Here is a 27726-nt window from a genome sequence, read left to right as displayed (position 1 = left end):
TTGAGGCAGCTTCGCAGACTTCACAGAGAGCAACTGTTAATGGCTCAATGTTTATCAAACTTGTATGCAGATTAAGTTGGGATAAGATATTAGTGTGATATTTTGAAATTATGCACAGCAGTTATGTTTTATTGATGTTTTGGAAGAATATCAGTTGTAGCTATTGCAGTGTTGGCCAAGTTATTTCCCAACTGTTACATGTTACAGATTACATGTTACTTGCATGTGAAAATAATAATAATAATAACAAAAAGTAACAATATTACTTATCGTTTAACCTACTCAAGTTTAAGTTCCTTTGAACTTACTTTTTTAAATTGGGGATCAATTTATTTACTAATGATTTTGACATTTTGAAAGGAAGGCAAAATTTTCAACCATACTGTAGCTCTTAAAGTTGACTCGAAATGAAGATATTTAACTTTATAGTGTAGGCTATAATATTAAATGTTTCAACTCTATGGTGGGAAATCACTATCTTTGATCAAAATATATTTTTTAACTTTTGGAACTTAAATTTTGTCCAGTAAATAATTCCAGACTGCAAACCATAAATGATCTTATCAACATAATCAAATTAATTTACACAGAGACAGTTAGATAGATAGATCGATAGATAGATAGATAGATAGATAGATAGATGGATGAAAAGGTATGCTTTGAGGCAGATGATTTGCATTTTGATTGCAAACAGCCAATCAGAGTCACCACTGTTTTATATTCTGTGATGGCATCTAAGTCATTAAAATCACATGTTAAAAGCATAATGACTCAATTCTTATTTGATGTTTATTGCTTAGTTTTATTCCTGCATGTATTTTGAGTATATGTTTTGTATTTTATTTTATAAAACCATGACTGTGATTGGTGTCACAAACAATAAGTTGTCAACCTTTACTGTAGCTGAAGTTCTTCAAAAAATTCAAACAGTCAGTCAGTCAATACTTTGATGTCTCACGTACTCAGGGAGATAAGGAACGCAGTTTGTTTGCTTTGCTTGACGTAGCACCAATAGGCCTTTTAACAGCGTTAGCTTAAAGTCGCACGAAGGTTCCTAGTTTTGCAACGCGTTACCAACCAACTGTAAAATTACATATTAATTGAGACTAACTGGTTGTTTTAGTTAGTTACTGCCACATTGAAATATATTACTATACTGCAGTACTTTTGTAACCCATTACCCTAATCACTGATCAACTGTATGTTTGTGAAGGACACATGATTAATACCAAATAAATTAGTATAAATGACATTTCAATTCTGATTTAAGTGAGGGAATGACATTGAGGCATGCACCCATTCCACACAAACATGTCATGACCCTCACATTCTTCCCTCACAGCTCATGCTGCCACATAACATAACGGCATACTAGCTGACTCAAAACATTTTACCACACCTTGCAATGAGATACACGAGCAAAAATGCACTATTTTCATGACAGCAACAAGACTGTCACTCAACTGAAATTAGCCCTATTTACAATAACATTCAATTGACAGACATGTTGGCTGTCAGCTTATTCACCATAACTTGACCATGACTAAGTGCTTCTTAAGCTTCTACAATCGCAGAGTTAGCAGCATGTCCATTTTTAAACCCTCAATTTGCTTTAGCCTGTTTTGCAGAGATCCTGCAAAATAGCCGCATCAGAGCCATAACAGAAAATTCAGCATTGAACCACCATTGCTTTTGATACACAACCGTGGGAAGGCAGGCTATTACTTATTATTTACCTCTACTTGTGAGTGCGTGTGTGTGCGTGTGTGTGGGGGTGCGTGCGGGTGTGTGTGTGTATGCAATATATATATGTATATATATATATATATATATATATATATATATATATTGAAGGATTGTATTATATATATTGAAGGATTGTATTATGTTAGTAGCATTATCATAAGCATTTATATGACACAATGTCAATCATTAAAATTAGCAGATTTATATTTGCTACAGGTATTAAGCATCTATTAAAAAAAGCATTTATTAAATGAAACTAGAAGTAGTAGTACAAGTGATTGTATTTACTGGTTTTATATTATTCTCACATGTTATTTTCATATATTACTTTGTTTAAATGTGTTGAATTCCGGAGACTGTTCATTTGCACTCCACATTTGCACCACACACACATTGACAGCATATCCAAGTGACCAAGCACTTCACATTTTTCTACACCAATAAAGAACATCTGACACATACACAGGAGAGCCAGAGACATAACAAATTTGACACAAGGCTGGCACAAACACATAAACATAACAATTTGAGATCTGGACACCCATACACACCCACACCAAAGATAAAATTGCAGGATGTCAGAAGACCGTGACCTTGGGCCTTGGGATAAGCCACAGAACCAGACGGTGACCTTTGACCCGTGAGACGGAGGACAAGAGAAAGAATGATTTCAACCTACATTACATATGATATAAAAAAATCTGGCTAGTGAGAGGGCCCCATATTCAAATGTGAGGGTCGTGTTCAAGAACCGCCATTTTCCTGTATTAGGGCTGTCAAAATTAAAGCATAAACTCAGGAGATAATTTTTTAATTTTTTTTAACGTCAAATATTTTAACTTTAAGTTTTATTTACTTTAAAAATAATTTGCGTACTTTGCAAAGGCACATTCAAATACTATACCACACTAGCCAGCACTGCTGGAATGTTGTGCTTGTGGACAGAACTACATGTCCTGTATAAGTTTTGATAATTGTTTCCAAGAAAAATACCTGTAAAGACTCAGTTTAGATTGTAATAAAGGATCAAGGAAAGGTATTAGTCTTTAGTCTTTGACCTAATATATACATCATAGTTGGTGATTTTACAATTCCAAGATATTTTTCAAATAAATATCTGTTACAAGCTTCAGAAAAACATGTTAATTGAAAAATGTGATTAATCGCAATTAATTACTGAATTTGTTTGTGAATAATTGGCGTTTAAAAATGTAATCGGTTGACTGCACTCTCTCTCTCTCTTTATATATACATATATATATATATATATATATATATATATATATATATATATACATATACATATACATATATATATATATTATCCCGCCTTCCATGTACAACAGAGTGGATGATGACTGGATGTGACAAAATTAATCGGACTCAGCTGACCAGCCAACACAAGAGTGTGCATGGGCGTCTTTGCAGCCACAAAGCTGCATTTTCACGTTCTTGCCAAATCTAATGTAGTTTCAAGTGTCAGGCCAGCCAAAGCTGCTGCTAAAGCTTCTTGCATTGGAGAGTTGCCTGTCTGTAAGGTTTGACATCCAAATGAGCGTCACGCGATAACCGATATGTTGAAGTGGCATGCTGCCTTGTATGAAATTCGTGCTGGAGTCAGGATTCCCCCTCTGGCCACATCTGCCATCTCATCAAAAATAATGGATGGCTGTTTCTGTAAGACAACTTTGCTGTCAATCTAAACATTATAGCCTATAGCAGAGCAGAATGCATGGTTTGTGTTCAACCTTGGGCTCAATGTCACTTAAGCAGCCTCATATTCCTCTTGCCTTCAGCACAACCACCCCCACCCTTCGCGTGTTTGAGCTTCTCAGCAGGGGGCTGCACTTCCAGAGATATGCAAGGATGGTGTGTGCGCCCGTGAGTATGTGGCGGCCTACGTGTTTCGTGCGTGTTTGTGTGTTTAGCCTTTCGGCTACTCACAGGATGTGTTAATGTGATAATTGAGTATTCCGGGTTCTGCCTGCAACTATGTCACCATGCACGCAAACACGTGCACCACACACACACCCTTGCAGCTAACTTGGCTCAGAATAGCTTTTGCGTATCTTGTCGGTGTTCTTTACACTGAGCTGTACTGACTCATTGGTCATGGCCCACATCGAAATTATTTTGTATTGCTTATATTGTTTCTGCTTTCTTGCATGCAAGAAATGAACATACAGGAAGCATTTTCTGTGCTGTTGGAGGAGAATCTTTGCCTGTAAGAGCACACATATGTGCTATGTGCCACTCCTTTCATATTTTATATTCTATTGAATTCTCATTAAGCTAAAAGTTTTAAACTCCACCGTCTTTCCAATACATTTTGGACAGTTCCACATTTGCAACTTTCTGGAAACCATTTGGGGAAATGCTATTCATGAAACAAGTTGTGTACTCACCATTAACTGAGACTTTGTGTGACCGCTGGCCTTGGGAGGAATTCATTTCCACAGCATTTTGAATTAATTCAGGATTGTACAACTAGAGATAGCCATGAGACATTCCACTAAACATAAACAAAACAAGGTCTCTCTCTCTCTCTGTATATATATATATATATATATATATATATATATATATATATATATATAGCCTCCGCACCTATTGCATTACATTAGAATGTTTTATTTAGAAAAACATATAATCAGCAACATCAAATACTTTTTCCACATAAGAAATTGTAAGAGCATGCAATATGTGTGCAATTTTCTCTGTTTCAAATCACCTGATGGCAGGGATGTTGCTACTCTGAGGCTAAGGGCGACTATCGCCCCGTCAGAAATCTGTGTTACTCCCATCAAGGCCCTCCAGCATTTTATTTGATATTTTAACATATATTTATACAAATATTTTACAGCATGAAGGAAAAATCCTGGAGCCGTCCCTGCTTAATTTTAGACAAAGCAGTTTGTGGTTATTTAAAATTCAAAGTAATACAATGCTTCACTAGAACTTATGAGTCATTGCTTTCTTATTGGTCCAAAGAACGCAAACAGGTTTGCTACACGAACTGCCGATGAGCAAATAAAGCTGCACAAATAAATATGAAATGGGGCAAAAACGGTGTCTTGTTGATGAATGGCCAAGTGCCTTTGAGCCTGGAGAGAACATATCAATAAGGCCTCCCTTCGTCATGTACATTGCTGATGCGATCGCTATGAGTACAAGTTGCATCAAAGAGGGTCCACTAAAGAGGCCGTATAATATGCTAAATGCCTTATTGAATATGACTTCCATATAAAACGGCAATACTAACCATTTGAAATGTTATCATGGTTTATCAGTAAATTGTAAACCGTTTCGACTCTTCTTACCAGATACACACGCAAGTGAATCCTGCATTTGAGCAGTCACCTGTAGCAGTCTAGCTCGGACTCGCCGCAGCATAAGCTGAAGAACTGAAGCGTTGAGAAGCCAGAAGGTCATGGATTTTATTGGGGAGCTGAAAGCAAACATAGCAGAGATGAACCAGAAATTCACTCTCTGGCTTTTACTATCGATCACTTCTTACACATTCACAAGCACACATCATATGTCAGGCAAATCAATAAAGACACACACACACACACGCACACACACATATTTACACTGGCTGAGGCCCAAGTAAATCTTGTATTAGTGATGATTTTTCTTTTTGTGTGTGTGCTTGTGTGTGTATGCATGGGAAACCTGGAAGTTCTGTGAGGTTTTTTTTCTTTTCTTACAAACTGCTGTGCAAAGAAGGGGGTGATGTAAAGAGGAGGAGAGAAGGCGTTGACGAGGCGTTGTCGAAAAGAGAAGAAGGAGGAGATTAGGGTTGGTGGTTCGCTGTCGAACCAGCATCGATACAACAGCAGCATTTGCCTAATCCCTTGGTAATGGCAGCTTAGCGGCCTCCTCGGACACACAAACACTCGGCCTCCTCCGCCTCCGCTCGGTTCCTCTCGTCTCCTTTCTTGCCCTGGTCCGTCCTCATTTACATAACATTGGAAACATTAAGGCGGTGCCAAGAATTCTCTATTATGTGCATGTTGGTTTTGGAGAGGAAAGGAGCAGAATGAGTCAGGACATCACAGAAACGTGTCCACTGTTTTGTCTGCTGGAGATGGTTTGTGTGTTTGTAAAGGACTCAGTGAATGGAGGCAGCGAAGGAAAGAGTGACCAAGGGAGCTTCGGCCAATTGATCTGATTATATGTGTATCAAAAAGTCACCCACAGCCTCTGAAAAAATACACAGACTTTAAGTGTGGTTTGATTTATTTTCAACAATTGATTGTGTGGTCTGACATAAAGCATTAAACATGACAAAAGTTGACAAAAAAAAACATTCTAAACAAAATCAATTAAAAATACTGTATTCACTGTTTAAATAATTGTTGTTTTTTAAATCACACTTAGCCTTAAGGGGAAAATGTGTTGTAATCGAGGAGTTTATATAAAATCAGAATTTTCTTGAAATTTGAATTTAAATTCAGTGTGCTATTTTAAAATGTATTTTTTATAGTACATTGTGAGATTGACTAAAATTATTGCACTGAAAAATCCCATTCAACATTGAATGGTTCGAACATCTGTCATTTAATCTTAAATACTATCGAAAAGTCCAAATTCAAAGACTGCAATGTGCCATGCTTTTTTTATGTAGCTAGACCGATTTTTAGATGTGCATAAGTTTGCCCTTGCTCATTTTCATTTGGCCCCATAGAGCCGAGTTTTCCATTGGCTTCAAAGCTGTGTGCCGAGCTCAGTTGGGGGCCTTCAAAGCTGCCTTCTCTGTCGGCAGGTTTAGGCACAGAGAAGGCTTCTTGTTCTTCAAGGATTTGGCTGACAAATAACGCTGAGCTGAGGCTAAGGCAACTAGCGTGCACCCTGACAGCATAGTCGACAGGCTGTGGTTGGAAGCTATTGCTACGTTACCTGAGTGAGTACACCTTTTACGATTGTCCATTTATTTTGTTAAACGTTACCTGAGTTCAAGTCAGTCCCTGCAGTTTCCATGAGGATTTTTTTCCCCCACTGAACAGACATGTTCTCCTTTTGCTTAGTTTATTTGTGTCAATTACATCCATACATGTAGCTGTGATGTATTTAACTTTTTGGCGTGCTGGTTTGCAGGGACTCAAGCTTTATTTTAATGGTGGCCTTTAGATTGGAGCACACGCTTCCGAAATAAAATGTACTACTTATGTAAAGCATAATGCTGAATAAGTGTACATTTTTTTTGTTGTTGTTGTTGTTTGTGATACAGTCACATGGCATTAATCGGCATGTTGTAACATTTTTGATCTGGCTTTCAGTTACCATTCATTCATCATGTCTTAGCTACTCAAGGAGGCAAAAACTGGTTTCTAAGTGTGGAGAAAACAGGGAGGAGACACAAACCCTCCCAAGCCAATCATTGCACAAGACAAGTGGTATTTTTGAACTACAATATGTAAATAATGGCATGATATTACAGTTTCGCTGCATATTGCACATGTGCCTGATTGTAAATTGTGAATATTGCCAAGGTCCATTTTTTTCAAACATGTCCATGTAAATGCAGATACACTATATATATTTAGTGTTTACTATAAAGAATATTATGAAATGCTGAACATTTCTAAATGTTAACATACATCATACTATGACCTCATCAACATGAATCTAGTGGGAAATATTGGGGAACATTCACAACTATCATGGAATTGTTTAAAATGATCATACCTTATTAAAAGCAATTGAAGCCAAAAATGATTTTTGAATGGCTGTTCTCAAAAAACCTTTGTAAAGAAATATGTTGACCACAAATCCTTCCTTGGCAAAGAAAATGACCATGAACAAAAACATCTGAGTGAGTCAGAACTAGTATGGATTTGTCTGCTTTTTCTTTTTTTTTTTTTCTTCTTTTTTTTTTTTTATGGTGGCTTCTGTGTGTTGGTGTGAGCATGAGTGTGTGCGCCTGTGCGCAGATGCAGGGGCTATGTGGACCTTTACACAAGCAAGCATATGTTAGCATCAGCTGTTTAATATGGGTAGTCGCCTGTGCAGCACTCTTACAAGCTTCTGGTGACCAGTGTGTAACGATTTGTTTTCGGTTGATGTATTTAAGAGACAGTAACAAATCCTTAAAATTACAAATCGACGATCCACAAATCGTCCCACCACTTTGTCTAGAAGGCCACACAAGGTAATCATTCACAATCTAAAGTGATCCCGTTGACAGTATGATATTGTAGCTATCGTTTGTAATAGATAGGAAACACAAAATGGATTACAGCTATCTGATGACATGACATTTTAATATTATCCACCGTCAAGAAAGGCAGTGATTTTTGTTACTTTGTTTTTGCTTTTGAAATTGGTCTACAAGCTCGATTAATAAACGTAAATGCAGGAAGGCAATGTTTGATGATCACATAATTTGTGTTGTGTAAATAGGCCGTGCTCATTCGCTATCGTTAAAATTGGAGAAAAATTATGCCTGGTGCTGACCATTCCTATATGTGCATCTAAGTTTGTATAAACATTTTCAGACGCACAATAAAATAGTACAACGTGTGGAAGAATTAAAAATGTGCATTCATTGCAATATTGTAGTCTAAAACATTAGTGTCGACCATCCACCACCTACGATGATGCTTATGACGTTCCCTACTAATGTGTTTGCTAAATCAGTCTTAGTACTTGGTTTTATATTTTGCTATCATGCTCTTCACTTAACAAAGCTTTTAACTTCATTTTGTTGGAAACGTGACATCGGCATTGTACGTTCTTCTGCACATATAAGGTTTTTTTATTTATAAATATTATAGCATTTTTTTTTCTTCCAATAAAGCAACAGTTCCATAATTAATGCATTGTTGGCAAAATATTGCAAAACCATCATATCATATCATATCATATCATATCGATTTCCACCGTTGGTTTGACTGAGCCTCTCTCATAGAGCTTAATGATGTAACCAAAATATTCACATCACAGTACGATGCAGTGCACTTGACATCACCGTAAACTGAAGTCACAATAATAAATCTTTTCTTGAAGTAATATCTTTCTGAGACTTACCATCAAAAGCGCGCTTTATCTTTGTAAAGACCAGGAATCGTAATGGTTGTAATTTGATGAGTACATCATGAAGTGTTAAAAAATAATTAAAATAAAATGAATAAATAAACAAAACAAAAAATATCAACCATTTTTTATACTTCTTTGTGTCTGTGGTCAGCACCACTTTAGTTCTTCTATTCGTCGCACATGTTGATGTCGACTTGTATTGTCCTGTTCTCTTAGTGCCTTTCCAGATACTCTTTGAACTTGTTCCGGCTGCACCTGCTCTTAAGTCCTCTTGTCCCTCCTGCTCCTGATCAGGATCACAGGATTCACACACACAAATAACCTTGCGCACACACACCAGCCCTTTCTAGTGCTATTGCTCTCATTGTCCCTCCCTGCGGATAAGGGCATCAACTAAATGCCTAAATTGTAATTGTAAATTGCAGGGCTGCCGGCACGTTTAATGCTGTGGTCGCGTTGCTCCTAAAGAAAGAGACCCTGTGAGGCTGAGGGGACGAGATCGAAACAGGCAGCCATTATAATCAGTCATTCAGCCTTTTGGAGGAGACATTCACGTTTGTGGTTTGTTGTAAATTTAAAGGGAACCTCTGTGACCTCCTGGCTTTCAAATCAGCCACTGAGCCCCTTTACCACACCTCTTCCTTCCCTCCCCTCCTCTCATCCACTGCTGCATTCCCTCAATCTCCCACTGAAGCGCAAAGTCTCTCACTCACCCCCGCCTCTTCTTTTAGTCTGCTTTTTTTCCCTTTCTTTTCAGACTTTTATTGCATTGAAGTCATGATAAGGAATATGCGCCGTTTGCCTTATAAGTTGACCATGTTGTTGTCTTTTTGAGAATTTACTTGTTTCTATTCACCAGCTGCTTTAAACAAACAAATAACAAACTGTTATGTCACTCAATATAACATCAAAAACATGTATTTACAGTAAGAGAAAGCGCAGTATGTATGCAAAGTGCGGCAGGGAGTAGCCAAACTCACCCGCCGCAAACCCTCATTAAATGGCTTTACAAGGCTTATAATTGACAAGTGCCTATTTTCTTTTTGTTGTTGCGTCTCCGGGATAATTTTTTCTAATTTTCCATTGTCATACTATGTTATTGTTATTATATATTAGTTGTGCTGATTGCATACAACTACTACTCCGCAGCCACTGCACACAGATCAAGCATAACTGCAATTTTCTGCTTAAAAAAGAAAACAAAAAGTCAAACATGGAAGATATTACACTTGAGTTTTTTTTAATTGGACTTCCAATTGAAAGGAGATCTAAGGCTATAGGATGACCAACCAACATCTTAATAATAATAATAATAATAACAAATAGCTATGTTGTCTACAAAAGTTGTGTAGCCAATTGAATAAGTAAGAAATCACAACAGTGTTCTCTCACAACTGCTTCAATGGTTTTTATGGCCAAATAGTATGTGTGTTAATATTTAAATATAATTTGTTGAAACCAGTTTTATTGTCAGGCAGCCACAACACCCCATTTGGCTCATACACGTGTAAATCTGACTCTATTGTCAGTGCCTCTCCAGCCATGAACCTTACTGGCACCGGCCGCCGTGCGTGTGTTGTGCATTTTTTAAATTTTTTAAATTTTTTCTAGTATTTTTGTATTTGGAATACATCAAACCATGATGCTAAGCTCAGTTTGTTACATTGTACGGTTCACAATGTGTTGCAGTGACAATGAAGGTGCCATTCATATTCATACATTCCGTCTGCTTAACATTTACACTGTACTATCATTGGTCATTATTTATTTAGATTTATTCATTCAATCTTTAAATTGGAAGGAATCAAAAGTACAAAATGACGTAAAAGTGACAGCACTCAAACTACAGTCAAAAAATCTACATTACATTTGAAAGCATTATAAAGTGGGATCATATCCTTAAACTGGCTTGTGCGTCTCGATATTGACGAAATACGAATGCCGCATTCACTGGTTTTATTTTTACTTGCACTAACGCCACCTGTGACAGTTCTAAATATATACCAGTTAAAAGCAACATTTTCTCCCGGTTCTTGCTCATTATCCCAGTGCATGCTCACAGCCATAGGAGTAGCATGCAGAGAGCCGAGCATTTGCCTGCATGTGTTGTGCAGAAGCCATAGTGAAACTCTGCGTGCGGGTCGCCTCAGCACATTGGGACTGACAAACAGTTCCACTTTGGGGCAATTTCAATGCTCCGAGCCCCCGGTCATGTGTGGGTGTTTGAGCTGTGGGAGGAAACCCTGACAAACAAGGGGGATCGTGCACGCTCCACATGGGAACTAACGAACTGAACTACCACTGGGCTTCTGTGTTTTCTGGCCTCATTAACAGCCCCACCCTGTTTCACCTCTCCTCCATCTCCTCTTGCTGCAGCACTGAGGGAAATAATGTCTGTGTGTGCGACGGTGTGTGCGTCTGTGTGTGTGTCGAAAACTGTGGTTCTCAGCTCTCCACTGTGCTAATCATATTCCTTCTGGCAAGCATGAGAGGGGAGACGGGGATGGGGTAGGAGCAGGAACAGAACCTCTTCTGTTTCTCCTCGTTACTGAAGCCCAGAGAAGGGAAAGGCAAAGTGAAAGTGAGACGGATAGATGAGGAAAGCGAGTGCAGAGATTGTTGTAATTAGTTTGGCTTTGCGGTGGTTGACACTGGGGTAGAATACCTGAGTCTCTTCCTGCCTCCTGTCTGCGTCTCCCTCCCTCTCCACTTTTAAATTATGCAGGGCGAGGGAGGGTTCTTACGAACTGAGGAGGTGTCAGCAGACAGTTGTGGGAACATCGGCATCATCACATCTACCCAAATGACACATTCACATCCGCAGCTGCACACCAGCCTGTCATCTCTGCTCACAGGGTACACTTGTGTCAAAACTCTGCCTCACTCTGGAGATAATTAGATGGACATATAGTGGTAGCATATAGCTCTAAAATCATAAAAATAAGTTGTATTACTGCTCGGGAAGCATGCCAATTAATTTTAAAAAGTGGGTCATTGCTGTTATTTTATGGCAACTCTAAATGTTTGCAGGAAGAATGGCACGTTGTCATTATTACACCTTTATCAGATGCTTTAGAGGAAAAACATCCTTTCACAGAATATTAACGATTGCAATTGATTATATTTCAAATATTTTAAAGGGAGAACATTTTATTACCAATCACAATGGTAATATATTAATCTACATTATTTTATTATGGTATACCTGCAATTTACATAAAGTGTGGATATAGCGCAATAATATTATTTTTATTTTATGAATTAAAATATTATTGGTTCAACATGGATACTGTCTGTACATGTAAATATGTTGATACTTGTGACACTATGTGTACTGTCAGTGCCACCGAGACAAATTTAATTAGATTACCTTAAATCTCATCGGACAGCAAAATCTTCTAACTCACTCCATAAAATAATGAACCTGACAATAAATGTTGGGGACTATATTTACAGAAAATAATGCATTTAAATGTTTAAGACATAATTAGTATGAATGGAATATTTTATTTGATAAGATCCCTAATAGTAATACAGTTAATTTTGCATTGCCTGCAGGGTGTCTGAGAGACAAATATTAACATCAACCACAATGGACTGGATTTAATGACATGCTATTTATAAGACTGGTGGGATGTTGCCAATTTAGAGGACAGGTTTGTCTATTGGCTTCTTTCTTTGATGTGAGCATTTAACGTATTTTATTAGCACAACAAAAAGGAGGAGACAGAGCAGGAGTTTCATGCTGCAAAGGCCTAAATGAGGAACCACAACAGTGTGCTGATGTGATGCTCATTCACAAAACGTTATTTATCCTCCTCATGGCATTGCCTACTTGATAATACCTTATTGTGTTCAAACCTTCCAATAAGCTGTATTTGGCCTATATCACTCCGACTTGTTTTGTCTCTTTGGGCCTTTTCCTGTTCTTTCCCCAGTTGCTTTTTTTTTTTTCTCTTTCAGACCGGGCCAGTCATTTTCCCTGGCAAATATAGCCAGACGTGTCTTTTGTCTGCCTGTCAACATGGGAACTATTGCTACTTCAGTAATCTCAGCGTCAGGTTGGTCTTAGACAAATATCTAATAATAGCCAACACGTTAGATAAGCGCTATGAACCAGGTTTTTAAAATAACACAGAACTATTTATTAACATTAGATTCTTAATAATGAACTGCTCATGTGCACTATAATTTGGATTAGATTGTCATTATTATCACTGCACATTACTGTGGAACATTTTCATATGACTGTGACACACAGTCTTTGTTGGGCCGTTTAAAGCGTCTGTGACCTTGAAATGGCACTCAAGAATCTTAAAAGCGACATCAGCAAAATATAATTACAGTCAGCGCCAGCAGCTTTAATGGTTTAATGAAAGGTCAAGTGGGAAATGCCAGTGATAAGGAACATGAAATGTGCTATTAAGCGCACAAACGTGTTGAAATTTGTTCATCATGTATAGGTGCGTATAAGACCTACCGTACCACACATATTTGCGAGGCAGGAAAGCAGCATAAACTAATGTAGAGGTGAAAATTATTATATTCATAATACTTAGGAGATATTTCCCATATGATTTGAAAGGAGAATATCACCCACATTGCTTTGTAGACACATCCGAGGCGAGGCTGCCTCGATGCATAATTCATATTTCCATATCGTCATGGTGATCATGTGCGATGAATGTTTGCTGTCACAGCGGGAGAGCTGCCTGGTGGCGTGTGTGTGCGTCGGGGTGGGGGTGTGTGTGTGCGGGGGTGTGTGTGTGTGCGTTGCAGGTGGGTGTGTCAGTTCGGCAGAGACGTGTCAGTAGGGACAGAAAATATCCTGAAAAAAGAGGAGGACAGGGGAAAAGAGAGGGCCAGCTCTGTCCTACACTTCATTATCCTCCATCGTTACAGCAGCCAATTTTCACATTTTCTAGTTATTTTTTCACCCGCTGGAAATAGGCAGCTGGGATGGAAAGGAGAGGCCCAGAAGCACCTCGTAAATAAGTGTGTGACTTACATTTACGCTCACGAAGCCGCACACCTCTGCCCTACCTGCCCCCCTCAAGATGTTTTTGCAGGAAAAATAATTAACTACCTCCTACAGCTATCAAATTAAAAGTCAGCTTTTTTAAACTCATTTTGAGCAAATATTGACTGTAAAGCATTTTGAAACGTTCAAGGCAAAGTGCTTCGGTGGCAGCCTTTAATGTTTGTAACCTGGATATTGTTCCTTGCAAATGCAGAGGAAAAGTGTCATTTAAAAAAAATATTTTAATTAAAATACAAGATCAGCAATGTTACTTTTCTTGATGATGCTAATCCTTCTTCAACTAGCCTCACCTTTGTGTTAGACTGAGTGACACTGGGACATACGTACCATTGGATGAACATGGGCAGTTCACTGGGGCCCTAAAATTTCCAGGGGCCTCCAAAATCCTCATAAAAAAAATAGGTTTCAATAATTAAAAGCAATTACTATTTTTTTTAGCTCTAATTCTCTTGCCTGAGAAAATTTAAATGGTTAATCTATCATGATCGTTTGGATTGCTACCCTCTCCATGCAGTGTTATGCAGTAGACTTACTATTCCATTTTTGTACTGAGCATGTGTAGACTCAATTCAGGAATGCGGCTCCAAAATAAGCTATATCGTGTTTGTGAGCATAAAGCGGAGGTGGAGGAGAGACGAGTAGAAAATGAGTGTTAGATAAACAGTTATTATCAAAGTGTTCAACATTTGTCAGTGTCAAATGCGTGCAACTGACAACATGAAGAGCCAGGGTCTCTTTCTTGTAGCAGCAACACTGCTGCCATTGTCAGGCTAGGCAGGTGCGGAGGAGAAAACGTGGAGAGAGTAAGATTATTAAAGCATTTGAAACGGTTAACTATGAATGTTGATTAGTGTTCTTTTCGCTTGCAGTAAAAGCACTGAAGATGATTCAGTTAGTAGAGAATAATAATCCTCCAGCAGGATTTTAAAAACTTTTTGTAGCTCTAGAAAATTGAGAATTTTCTCAAATTTACACTTTTCAGTCGATGATAATCACTAATATTCAAAAAGAATTCTAAATAGGGAGGAACGTTTTCACTGAATAGGGGGAATATATAAAATGGTTATGTAACTAGCAACTTAAGATGTGAAATTATTATAAGAAATTTGTGAAGCATGCAAAGTGTCCCAAATTACAGACACAGCTTTTGTTAAAAATTTTATGTAAGTATAATACCTTTGGAAATGCATGTACTGTAGTTTACATTTATGACTGGCTACACTCTTACACTCGTACCAATGTATTGATTCTGACCACCGATACCATCTTCTATTATCTTTAATCAACAAAAATAGATGTGCATTTCATTAAAGGCTTGTCGGACGAAGTGTGTGTGTGTTTTAATTTGGGTGAGGGCATCCCTTGAACTGGCTGAAAAGGGCCTGTTGGAGGCCAAAGTGAAGCAAATAACATTTTCTTCCTGTCACATTCACCAATATTGCAGAGCATGGGCCAGTGTCAGAAAAAAGGTTCCGTTTGGGGTAAGGTACAACTTTTTGTAATGTACCTTACAGGACGCACAGTTGAGCCACAAGGTACAAATAAGCACTGTTTATGATTATGAAAATAAGATAAATGGTCTGACCAATCAAAAGGGGAGAGGGATTGGTGAGTGGTACTGATGCATTTGAAAAAGATGACTGATGTTGACTGGTTGCTGAGTTGGTCAGGTAGATACATGGCTGGTTATTAGGGGGGGGTTACAATTGTTGCGGAGAGCTGGGACTGTATGTGAATTTGGGGGCGTTCATCGGAGCGCCTCATGCAAACACTCACTTGAATCAAAGAGCGTGACCGGACACAGGGATAGAGAACAACGTAGCTTTAATAGCACTCCAATCAATTCAACAGAGCGCAATAACTCACTTTCATTCTGGCGCATACACGACGACGAAAAGTGTAGCAATCGCGCATCCGCAGCTAACCGCTAACGGACTCGATACGACTCTCTTAGGACCGCTTACCTGTCCAACAATATGCCCGACATAAATTAACGTAAATACAAGGACCCATTAGCTGCCCAAAAACATGCCTGTTGTTAAATACGCAGATTAAACAGCAAAACAATACCTGTAGGAACAGAGCAGGAATGAGGAATTTACAACAACTATTGAAAATAAAACAGGAAAAAGGGCTGAATTCCGATTTGTTTTATTTTAAAATTGTATTTTTTTTAAAACGCACACCGGCCCCAATTGAGACGGAACAATTCTGGTGCTACGGGCCGTTTCGACAATTGCGTGTCCGCGGAGGGTGCTTGTTAGCGGCTTCACTGCTACGTAGGCCCGCCTTCCTTGCGACGGAGGTCTCGTGTGCAGCTGCTACGGGCCGTTTTGTCCCATGCGTGTCCGCGGTGTGGGTGCACGGCCCGTGCGTGCCCCAATTAAGACGGAACAATTCTGGTGCTACGGGCCGTTTCGTCAAGTGCGTGTCTGCGGAGCGTGCTTGTTAGCGGCTTCACTGCCACGTACGCCCACCTCCCATGCGACGAAGGTCTCGTGTACTAGAGCTACGGGCCGTTTCGTCCTGTGTGTGTCCGACCGCATTTCAGTAATAAGTGTGAGAGCTATTCCTGAATTATGTCCCGTACGGCGCCTCATAAAGGGGTGCTTGTTATCGGCTTAACTATTAAGCAAGCGTTTTCTGAAGTCGGCCTTACGGGCCACTTTAGCCACCCGTTTTTTTTTTGTTTGTTTTGAGTCACGCCAGCTCAGCGGCGCATGCATAAGCCTCGGGTTGTATTTCCTCAATGGGAGGGAGTTTTTTGACGAGTAGGGAAGTGATGGGTCGAATTTGCTCCGTTGTGGGGTTTTTTGTATCGATAATTTATCGATACCATTTTCTATTGATATCACTCACCCAACTATCGCGATACATATCGATATCGAATTATCGTCACAGCCCTACTAATGCCTGACATTTTTTTTGGTCACATAGGATGGGAGTCAATTTTTCAGGATTGGGAGGGTACAGTGTATTAAGTTGATGGGAGCAGATGGAAGTGGAATTATCCAGTTGGGAAAAAAAACTTTGGCCAGATGTGCACCAATTTTTAATGTAGCTCACGAAAATGGGAGCAGTACGGGAGTGGGAGTCATTCTGAACGGGGAGCGGAACGGGAAGGGGAATCTCTTTAACCGGGAGCGGGGCAGGATTTTTTTTTTAATTTTTTTATTATTATGGGTCCGACCTGGAATGGGGCAGGATTTTTTTTCAATGGGAGTGGAATGGGATGGGCGTGAAAGGCCACTCCCATGTCACCCTCTACTGTGTATGTCTTCAACTTGCAAAGCAAAGTAGAGGAGGAAAAGCAAGGGGCTTTTGTGGTGCGTGCTAGCTCAGCATAAAAGCAAACAATGAAACACAATTCACACAAAACATGCATCTCACTGTTCATATCCCAAAAAGAAATAAAAATAACACAAAAAGAGTACTACAATGCATTCTGGGAGCCAATCAGCTTCACCCAATCAGATGGCTGGTTAGAGAGATGTAAGTGGTGTGCTTTGGGCAGTGTATTTCTTTTGCAGAGTCTGTTGTCTAAACCAGTGATGTTTCTTGCTTGGAATAACATGAATGATAAGACAGACTACGACATTGTGGACAGCTGCCCTTTTGTCCAGCTTTCTCAGTGTGGCATACATATGCTGTGTGAGTAAAGTGCTCAAAAGAAACACAAGTCAAAAGTATTTTGAGACAATGAAAAAGTGAAATAAGACTCAATGAAAACGAAATTATTAAGTACTCCCCACCTTTAACCGAACAAACGACAGGTGGGACAAAAAGCTCCGAATTTCCTGCGAAATCACTATCGGCATTGTGCGCATGCACACTAGGCATTGGTAGGACATCTCGATAGGTAGGAAGGAAGGAATTTCAGAACACCGTTACCAAGTGTAGCAAATAGTTAGCTCGCCCAAATCCCCTTGTGCTCCAGTGAGTCACGTGATGCATAAAAAAAAACATCGAAAATAACATTGGTCAGCAAAAACAGCAATATATATATATATATATATATATATATATATATATAAATATATATATATATATATATATATACCCAGGATCCAGTAACATTCCTCAGGGCCATGCCCCTCCCTGTGGACCAGGTATTGAATCACTTTACCCCTCTTACACCCGAGTCAAAGGTGAGGGCACGACTCAGAGGGGTTTCAGAGACAGCTTGAGATTTGACACTTCGAACACATGATTAATTTTAAGTGAGGGTGGCCAGTTGAGTTTCAGGGTTAACTACAGAATCGTAACAAACAGGCCAATGAACCATGGCCCCCAGTTTCTTTGATAACTGTAAATCCTATGTCGAAAGCCATACCTTCTGCCCAGGATGATATTCAGGCGCTAGGATCCGGTGTCGGTCGGCAATCATCTGATTTTGAGCTGCCGTATAACCCAGCGCTGCCTTTGTTTCACACCACACCAACAAAGTTGGAGCTGGACCAAAGTGATTAAAAGACACTTCTTCCTAGAAGGGAACACCAAGGGCTCTTAGCCTTGAATGGGGACATCCCAATGACTGAGCAAATGAGCGAATTCTGAGCTTTTTCCACCCAGGGGAGGTGAGAAGACCAGGACAAAGGATGCTGGTTGCAGACAGCTGAGGGCAGCTTCCAGGACCTGATAGGACAGCTCAGTCTGACCTTCACGTTCATCTGGGGATGGCACCCTGAAGAAAGGCTGGAGGTTGCTCCCAAGGCCTTGCAGAAGGCTTTCCAAATTTGAGACACAAATTGAGGTCCCAGATCAGAAACCAAGTCAACTGGGATGCCATGGGGTCGGAAAGCATTCTTGACCTGGATGTCAGCGGTCTCCATGGCTGAAGGCAGTTTAGGCAAGGCAACAAAATGGGCCAGCTTTTAGAAACGATCCACCACATTAATAATGACAGTTCTGCCCCATGACAGAGTCCAAAGTCCAAGTCTGACAAGCCACCATGAAGGAATGCTGCCACTGCACCACCTCCTGACGCAACATTGTCAGTAAAAACAACTTGTCAGCAGGGTATCCATGCGGGACTTGTGCGTCTCCATTAGCATTGGCCTCTTTACTCTCAACCTCCCACTGGAGGGCACCAACCACTTTGTGCACAGGAATTATAGCCTCTGGTACTGGGTCATCAACAGGAGGCCCAAAAATCCGGGACAGGGCATCTGGTTTGTCATCTACGGACACTGGATCGATAGTAAAGTCAAATCGCATAAGAAACTGAACTCACCGTGCTTGGCTAGATTTGAATCTATGGGCTGATCGACTATTCACCAAGTCTTTATTATCAGTATAGATTAGTAAAGCTTTCACAGCGCCCCCCCAGCCAATGCCGTACTGAGGGTTTGAAACAATGGACAGCAATTACCTATTACCAACATCGTAATTGCTCTCGGCAGGACTTAGGCGGCATGAATAGGATGCACGGGGTTCACACGCTGGTTGACTGGGATACCAAGGCCACTCCTCAATCTGATGCATCGACCTCTACAACAAAAAAAGGTTGTTGTTTGGGTAAATAAGAACTAGTGAACTACAAAACTAACTTTTCAAATGAACGAAAGCCTCTTCCATGATGAGGGTATACACAAACTTCCTAAAAGGAAGTAAGCCTTGTCAGAACATCTGCAACAATATTGTAATTGCGGACGAATCGCCTGTACAAATTAGTGAAAAGGAACTTCTGCAATTGCTTTCTTAATAGAAGGTCCGTTGACCATAGCCTGTAGTTTTGGCTGGATCAGCCGTTGTGTGACGTTCTCGAATCCAGGTGTCTAACATCACGGACTGCCAGTCTGCCTTTGATTGATGAGTTAAGTCCCGGACGAAAAATTTCGCAAAGGACCTCCTCATCAAACAAACGTTCTCAGTGGCTAAAATGTGAGGAATGGCAAATGATAAATCTGCCTCTTTAAAATTCAGCAAGTGGCTCCCTGGGTCCTTTCCATTCACGTGGTGACCAAAATTATTTCTGTGCTTCAAAATGAAATCAGGTAGGAAGGTACGTAATGCGGGGTTTGCATGCTCAATGCCAAAGCCCACGCGACTGCCCTGCCAGTAAGAAGGCCCACCTTTGCGTTGTCATATGTAAGGTATTTGTTGATGAAAAAATTACACTGGTGTAAAAATTGGCCCCCCAGACCAATTTCGACTGAGTAGTGTTATGGACGAGGTAGACTAGAGTCACGACTGCCGTGAATGCCGACAGCTGTCACCATGGACAAGCTGGTTGATGCCGAGGACTCACTAGCTGCCTCCCGATTAGACACTTGATCGACGCACATGCTGAGGGTGCTGATATGGGTGGTGAGGTCGGATACTACCGCAATGATTTGGCGCAATGTCTGTTCATGTATCTGTAGCATTCATCCCTGGATCGACAATGCCTCACGGATGCTTGTGGGCGACTTAATGTTTCTTTTTTATGTCAAGGGGTGTGCGGAAGGTAAATCAAGGATGCCAAAGCAGAGAGCACAAAATAACACGGAAGAAAGAGTGGTCTTTAATGAACAAAAGGTGCATGGAAAACTGCAATGAATTTAATGAACAAAAGAGGAAGGTCTGGGAAATAATTAAGTTAACTCAACAAACTAAAGATGTCCAGGTTTACTGGGCTGCGGCAGAACACGTTTACTTACAGAAATTTTCCAAACTAGGAATTAGGAATGAACAAAGGTGAACGCTGAATAGTTACGATCAGTCGATTTATTTAGCAATAAGCAAAAGCAAATAAAGGCTTCATTATTCATCTGCGTCCGATGTCCGTGCGTACGCCTCTGCATCAATGTCACATGTCAAATGCCTTCACACTCTCGCACTCCATCACACGCTGTTTTAAAAATATGTTGCAGTTTCACTCCAAGTCGGTGGGTGTCGCTACAGCTTATAAGGAAGAATTTGTACCTCAAAAGCTTCCTCCCTCGTGGGTACTCCAACAATTTCAAGCCTACGGCTGTGGAAATGTCACGCCAGGAGTTGACTGCCATTTAGCCATCTTAAAAAAGCTGGAGTTGGCATCAAATAGATGAATACATTTGCACACCTCATCCCACAATCGCTCGTCTACTTGGTCCATGTTTTCTTTGTTCAAAATGGCAAAACCTGCCGGGAAACCTGATGTCGTCATTGCAGCATATGACATAACAGACCAATCAGGAGAGAGAATGTGCATTGTTCGCACAGCAACATTTTCCGACGTGTTGCAGATGTATTGCCAATGTGCAGTGCTGCACAACGCGTCGGTCACATGATGCCGTGCGTCAGTTGTCGACCGTGTTGACAAGGGAGTATAAAGAGGCGTTAACTCAACAACTCCTGTCTACGGCTAATGGGCATATAAACCCCATTGATTCTTACAACTAGCAGGTGTGGAGCAGCAGATTTTTGCTTGAATGAGCAGCAACCCAAATCAAAAACATAACAACTGTCTGTGTTTGATTGTTGAAATAGAGTCAAATGTCAAAATTAATTACATTTGATTTCTGAACAGTGCCCGAGCAAGAAGTTTGGAAACAGAACACACACACACTCACATGCACACACGAAAAAAGAAGAAAAAATACTTAAGTAAAATTAAAAAAGTGTGTTGCATAAAAACTACTCTGGAAAGTACAATTCATCTCAAAATGTGAGTAAAAGTAATGGAGTAAATGTAGCGCATTACTCACCACCTCTGCACAAATGTGGTTTACACCCACCTTTGGTAAATACACACAAACAAAAGCACTTAGATATATACATAGCTGCAAAGCACACACACACACACGCTCACTCACACACAGACACACTATCGCAGGCACACATTTATAGTGATATTGTCCTAGCCCACTGGACAAAATGTGCGATCATTAATGAGCATGGCTCGGATTAAAATTCTGCAAAGTGTCCACAACACACACACACACACACCCCCACCCACCCCCCACACACATTCACCTTTCATGTTGGTGTTTGTGTGCTGAGGCTCAGAGGAGTGTGAAGTTGCTCATACTGTATTCCCTTGGTGTACACAAAGATATCGAAAAGTGTGCACGTGTGTTTGCGTGCATGCTTTTGTGTGTGTGTGAGTGTGCGCGCATGGGCATGTGTGAAGGCCTGAATTCAGAATGATATTGATTAAACACAGCAGGGGGTGAGTTTGTGAGCAATGCAGATAGCACACTAACCTGACACTCACAAGAAAAACATCTAACTGCCAGCTTTCGATATGATAAATCATTATAAATTATATTAATCCAGCTTTGAAAAATAGATTGTGGTATTTCTATTTAAAATACACCTTTTACTCTGGTTTTGAATATATGCAGATAAAAACTTTTTGAAATACCAACGTAACATGTAAAATAACATATTTATGTTGCTCATCATCACAGAGCATCAATGGGAACGAGAACAACTCCATGCGGATGGAGGCTTTTTTGAAGTTGATGCGCCCTCGATCGCTAATCAAAGTCCCTCCTAAAACCGTATACATCACACTATCGGGAGTGGACATGAACCTAATTTTAATCTATCCCCTTGCAATGGGGGTACGTACGGTGGGGACATAGGTTTTTCAAAGTTGATGCCCTCTACCACACAACAGTAATTGGTGTTACTGGCGTAATGTTATTGGTGTGCATGTGTGTGTGGGGGATGGTGGTGGAGGGGTATGGTATGCACGGGCCGCTGCCCTCTGTATGCCCGTGGTGCTTTGGCCTAGTGTGAAAGATAAAGATAGTGCGAAAATTATTATTTATTAATTACAGATACATCTTTGTGGATCTGAAGCAACCCAAAACGACTAAATGCTCATCCAATTGATGGCAGAAAGTACAATAAACCTGTGTTTGCACCTGTTGCAATAAATAAATCATAAAATGTCATGACATGACATCACAATTTGTGAACAACTGTGGATCATCAGTATTAATACTTGTGACATTTTTGTTTGGGAGTGTTTTCTCGGGTATAATTGCGGTCTTGGTTTAATAACGGTTGGGAAACGGGTTTAATGTGCATGTCCAAATGACTCAAAAGATGTGTTGCAGCACACTTTAACAACAGCCAGTCGGGCTGGGATTCCAACCATCAACGTCTCTGTAAGCAAAACAACTGTTAATTGTTTTGTTGTGCAATACTACTGGAGTCAGAGTGGCAGTAAGAGCCACACACACACACACAGGCAAGTCTGTCTGTGCACAGTATTCTCCAGCAGACTGCAGCAGAATGTAAATTGTTTTCGGAGCAACAAAGAGACATGGACAATGAGAATACACTCAAGCCGAAAGACTCTTCCAAAATAGCCTAATTTTTCAGAGCCTTATTTAAAGCTGAAAGGCGTTTTCAGAGAGTTGAGAGAGTGACAGAGTGTTTGCAGTTGTGACCCATCCAAATGAATTAAGTAATTTCAAATAGTAGTTTAATGACTGTCAATTATTTGTCAGCGATGAGTGTGTCAGTAAACTTTGCCATTTAGTCACTTGTCATCGGTGAGCGCCAGGGCCACCCATCCCTTATCGTCAGGCTGTCATTATTTCAATCAGAACGAAAACTTTACACATTTATTTATTCATATATTTTTATTTATTTATGATCATGTCTGTCCCACAGTTCAGTCAGACATATAGCAAAAAAATATAAAAATTAAAACTAATAAATTGATTATAATACTTCAATACTTAAAGTGATGGCCTTTTTTTTTCAATTATGTCATCTTTGTAACAAATCTCTTTTCCTACCTTGTCTGTTACTATCTGTGCTGCAAATGCATTTTATGCCAATATTTCAAGGTGTTATTATAAGTGGATGGGGTGCGGTTGCTGACAGGTGACCCCTTCATCAGCTTTTACACAATTTGCGTGGCGCCGGATGTGGGCCTGCACCCTGTGGCTATTAATAATGGGTAATAATAATGAGTGATGCCAATAATGGGCTTCCATCCAAATGTTTATATTTTACGTGAATAAAGTGAAAATGTGCAAACGAGCATGCAAACTTTCCATTTGCAATTATTTTGTGAATGAGATGAAGGGAGACTGCGCCATGAGATGATGTCACAAGACTGTCAGCACAGTTAATTAGTGTTTTTCTATGAATCCTTAATTACCGGTTAAACATGATTTTGGGGTAGAACTAATTCAAAATAAATGCAAAGCACGGCATTGATGCCCATGGCTGTGTCTGAATGTCACCCATATTCCCTTACCACTCTATACATTATATGTTACACTATATAGTAGTTCCCTCATTCAGGTTTAACAATTTGGACAACCAACTCACTATTTTCTCGTCGCTGCATATTATGTGAACTCCGTAGCTGCAATGAGGCACCGGGATTTCCGGCTATTTATTGTGAATAAAAGGAAAATATTTAAACTGTATTTTATTTGGTGGCGCCCTACTGGTTAGCATGTTCGCCTCACAGTTTAGAGGTGCGGGGTTCGACCCCAGGCTTGGGTATGCCTTGTCCCTGAGTGGGTTTTCTCCAGGTACTCCCGTTTCCTCCCACATTTCAGAGACATGCATGGAAGGTTGATTGTACACTTTAAATTGTCTCTCGGTGTGGTTGTGAGTCAGAGTGGTTGTTTGTCTTTGCGTGACTTGCACCAGTTCAGGGTGAACCCCTCCTACTGCCCATTGATAGCTCGGATAGGCTCCAGTATCCCCACACTCCTTGTGAGAATAAGCGGCTCAGCTAATGGATAGATGGATGCGTGTTATTTCCTTTGTAGAACATATTTTCAATTAAATACTTTTTTTTTATTTCCATGGAGTGTAGTTACTGTGTTGCCCATACAATATAAATACAAAGACATCGCATGCATACATAAATACACTGTATGTGTATTTTCTATATTAATTTGAGACTAATTGGATGCATTTACTTATTTTTTCTTAATGTATTGCCGATGTATTGGATCAGGTCTTGGTATCGGCTTTTATACCAAAGTCTCAGATTTGGACTTGGGTGCCTAAGAAGTGTCATCGGAACATGACTACCAATCACTCAAATTGGATTTTTGACGACTGAAAATCATTACAAACCAGTGAATTTATGCCCACCCAGAAGAAACTGAAACATCCTTTTCCCCTGGCGCTAAGCTGTTGCTATGTCTGCCAATCCACAAATATCGCCGTTGGTTAGCGTTTTGGAGAAAGCTTCACATAAACGGGTGTGCTGTTGTTTCCTGTGTCCTCGTTCATAATTATAATACAATACTCCACTGAAGTCATCTTCCTGCAGCGCTCCATTTGATTGACTCTCACATTATCTCAGCTAACATTGTGTAGCATCATTTTATATGTCAAATGTTGCCCAATGGGTATCCATTGCCGCCTGATCATCCTTGAAGAGGGGTTCCCCCATCTGTGGTCCCTTCGCAACGTTTCTCACTTTTCCCCAACTGGGGTTTTGAGTTTTTCCTTGCCCTCCTGGGAATTAAGATCAGGGGATGTCAATTGTGTGTTTGTAAAGCACGTTGAGGCTGTCGGTGATTAAGGGCGATACAAATAAATTTGACTTGACTTGACTACAAGAAAGTACCATATTTTCCGGGCCATAGGGCGCTCTTTAAAGTCCCTAATCTTGCCCAAAACAAACAAAGCGCCGCGCCCATTATATGGACTAAGCATCACTCGCGACCATCAACCCTTTTACTCATTGGGCTGTTCGGAGTGCATGTTAGCACACTCTGCTGGTCAAAGTCTGAGTCATCTATGCTTCTAATTGACTGTGACTTATACATTATGTGACTATGGTGTTTGGGTGATGGTGTAGGAGAAAGCTGGACAAAAGGGCAGCTGTCCACAATGTTGTAGTCTGTCTTATCATTTATGTTATTGCAAGCAAGAAACGTCCCAGGTTTAGACAACAGACAAAAAGCCCAAAGCACAACAGCACATCTCTCTAAACAGCCATGCACATCTCTCTAAACAGCCATATCATTGACTGAGTCTGAGTGGCTGCCAAGAAGCCATTTCTATAATTGGCTAAGGCTGAGTGGCTCCCAAGAAGCCATTGTTATAATCTTTTTGTGTTATTTTTATTTCTTTTGGGTATATTGATGGCATGAGAGATACATGTTTTGTGTTAATCTTATTTCTTTGTTTCATTGTTTGCTTGTATGCTGATTTTTTTTTTGGTTTTGATTTGAAACCGTGACTCTAAGGAGTGTGGTGACCAGTGAAGTCCCTCCCCTGACCTTGTCTAGTAGGCTAATGCCCAGATACCTTTTATTGGTTCGAGTTGTTATTATTGACAGTGATTCCTATTAGTTTCATGACATCTGTCAATCAAATGGGGTGATGCCTCTGACAGCGATAGCAGCCGAGCTAGTGCGGACGTGCTAGCGCCTTGAAATGCGGCGCGCCTAGTGTATGCATTAAAGACGGAAATAGCACCCTCAACTGGTGTTGCGCCCTTTGAGGCAGCGCGTCGTATGGCCGTAAAAATACGGTAAGTATACAATATACTGGACTACACCCTGTGTACTGTTTGAAGGTTAGTTATTTGCCGTAACATTGCTGATAATTTTAATTAGCACGTCTTGCCTTTTACTGTATGATATAATTTAGCTGTAATCAATTGTTTTAAATGCCAGTGTTGAATGGAACTTCAGCTTTGAGTGACGAATAACAATCTGAAGTAAGAATGTTTTGCCTCTGACCTGTAGGAGTGGATGTAAAGTGCCCTACCCAAACAGTCTTGAATGTACACCAGCTGAGACCACATGAATTTCACTTCCCTCCTTCTGCACATCACTGTGAATCTGACTTTGAATGAATACTACTGTAAGACTATTGTGCACAGACTTGTGTATCCAGGTATATATATATACATGAGTGCACATAGAAATATTGGTGTGGTTCTCAGATGAGCACCAGAGGTTGCTGTTTGGTTAGAATTTTTTTTCCAATGGTGCTCTTTTTTTTTCCCGTGACCCACCGACCTCATGGTTGAACGTAAAGATATACAGCACATCTGGTCCACATCCCGCCTGTTCATAGTCTCTGCTGTCTTTAAGAATTTAAACTAAAATGTCAAGTATACACTGCTTTTATTTGTATGTGCATGTGTGTTAGCAGTACATGTGAACAAGAAGAGTAACTTGGTTTCCGTGTTGCCAAATTAAATGGATTCTTGCTGTGATCAGTGACTTCTCAGACCATTCTGGCAACAATTTTTAAAAAATATAAATCGCCCCAACAGCCACTGTGGTTTCATGTTCGCAACGATCTCATATTAATCTTATCTTATTTCCTGCTCAGTTGATGGAAGAGAGGAATTTGCCATGGTAATTTGGTCATCTTAAGAACAGCTAATAGTGTAGTGGTTTGTGTTTGTGTGTGTTGTGTTAGCATACTTTGTAGTGTACTGATGTAGACATGTGAATGTTTATTAAATAGTGGTTCAATGTTAATATGTGGCGATACGGCATATTGATGTGACTGATTTTAATTTTCTTCCCCAATTTTAAATACAACTTAAAAGTTATAAAAAGAATATATAAGTGGCGATACAATTTACTGCTTTATAAAACAAATAATTAAATAATCCATAAAAAGACATTAAATTCATATTTAACGCAATTGAGTTAGCATGTGTGGCACTCGGCAACCGTAGCAGTTCAGCAGCTTCAAAAAATTCATTTCTCACCTATGACTTATAATTTGGCGGACCGCTCTAACAACTGCCTAGCACGTCTGCCTCACAATTCAGAGGTGGAGAGTTTGATCCCAGGCTCCGGCCATCCTGTGTGGAGTTTGCATGTTCTCCCGGTGCCTGCGTGGGTTTCCTCCGGGTACTCCTGTTTCCTCTCACATTCCAAAAACATGCATGGCAGGCCGATTGAACACTCTATATTGTCCAAAGGTGTGATTGTGAGCGTGGAGGGTTGATTGTCATTGTATGGCTC

At 40.1% G+C, this 27726-nt stretch overlaps 1 long non-coding RNA gene across 1 annotated transcript in view; it reads left to right on the top strand.

Moving 5' to 3' along the window:
- The first annotated feature begins 6500 nt into the window (after positions 1-6500).
- The window catches only part of LOC148329627 (uncharacterized), a 38657-nt gene continuing 17431 nt past the window's right edge, over positions 6501-27726 (top strand). The window contains exon 1 of the long non-coding RNA XR_015845652.1: positions 6501-6652. This is a non-coding gene — a long non-coding RNA (uncharacterized LOC148329627). The remainder of the gene's footprint in view (positions 6653-27726) is intronic.

The sequence above is a fragment of the Idiotropiscis lumnitzeri genome, chromosome 10 (assembly GCF_059441095.1).
Source record: "Idiotropiscis lumnitzeri isolate Australia: NSW breed Sydney's pygmy pipehorse chromosome 10, RoL_Ilum_1.0, whole genome shotgun sequence".
Lineage (NCBI taxonomy): Eukaryota > Metazoa > Chordata > Actinopteri > Syngnathiformes > Syngnathidae > Idiotropiscis > Idiotropiscis lumnitzeri.
Note: the sequence above shows the minus strand (reverse complement) of the source record. Positions and strands in the feature narration are given on the sequence as shown.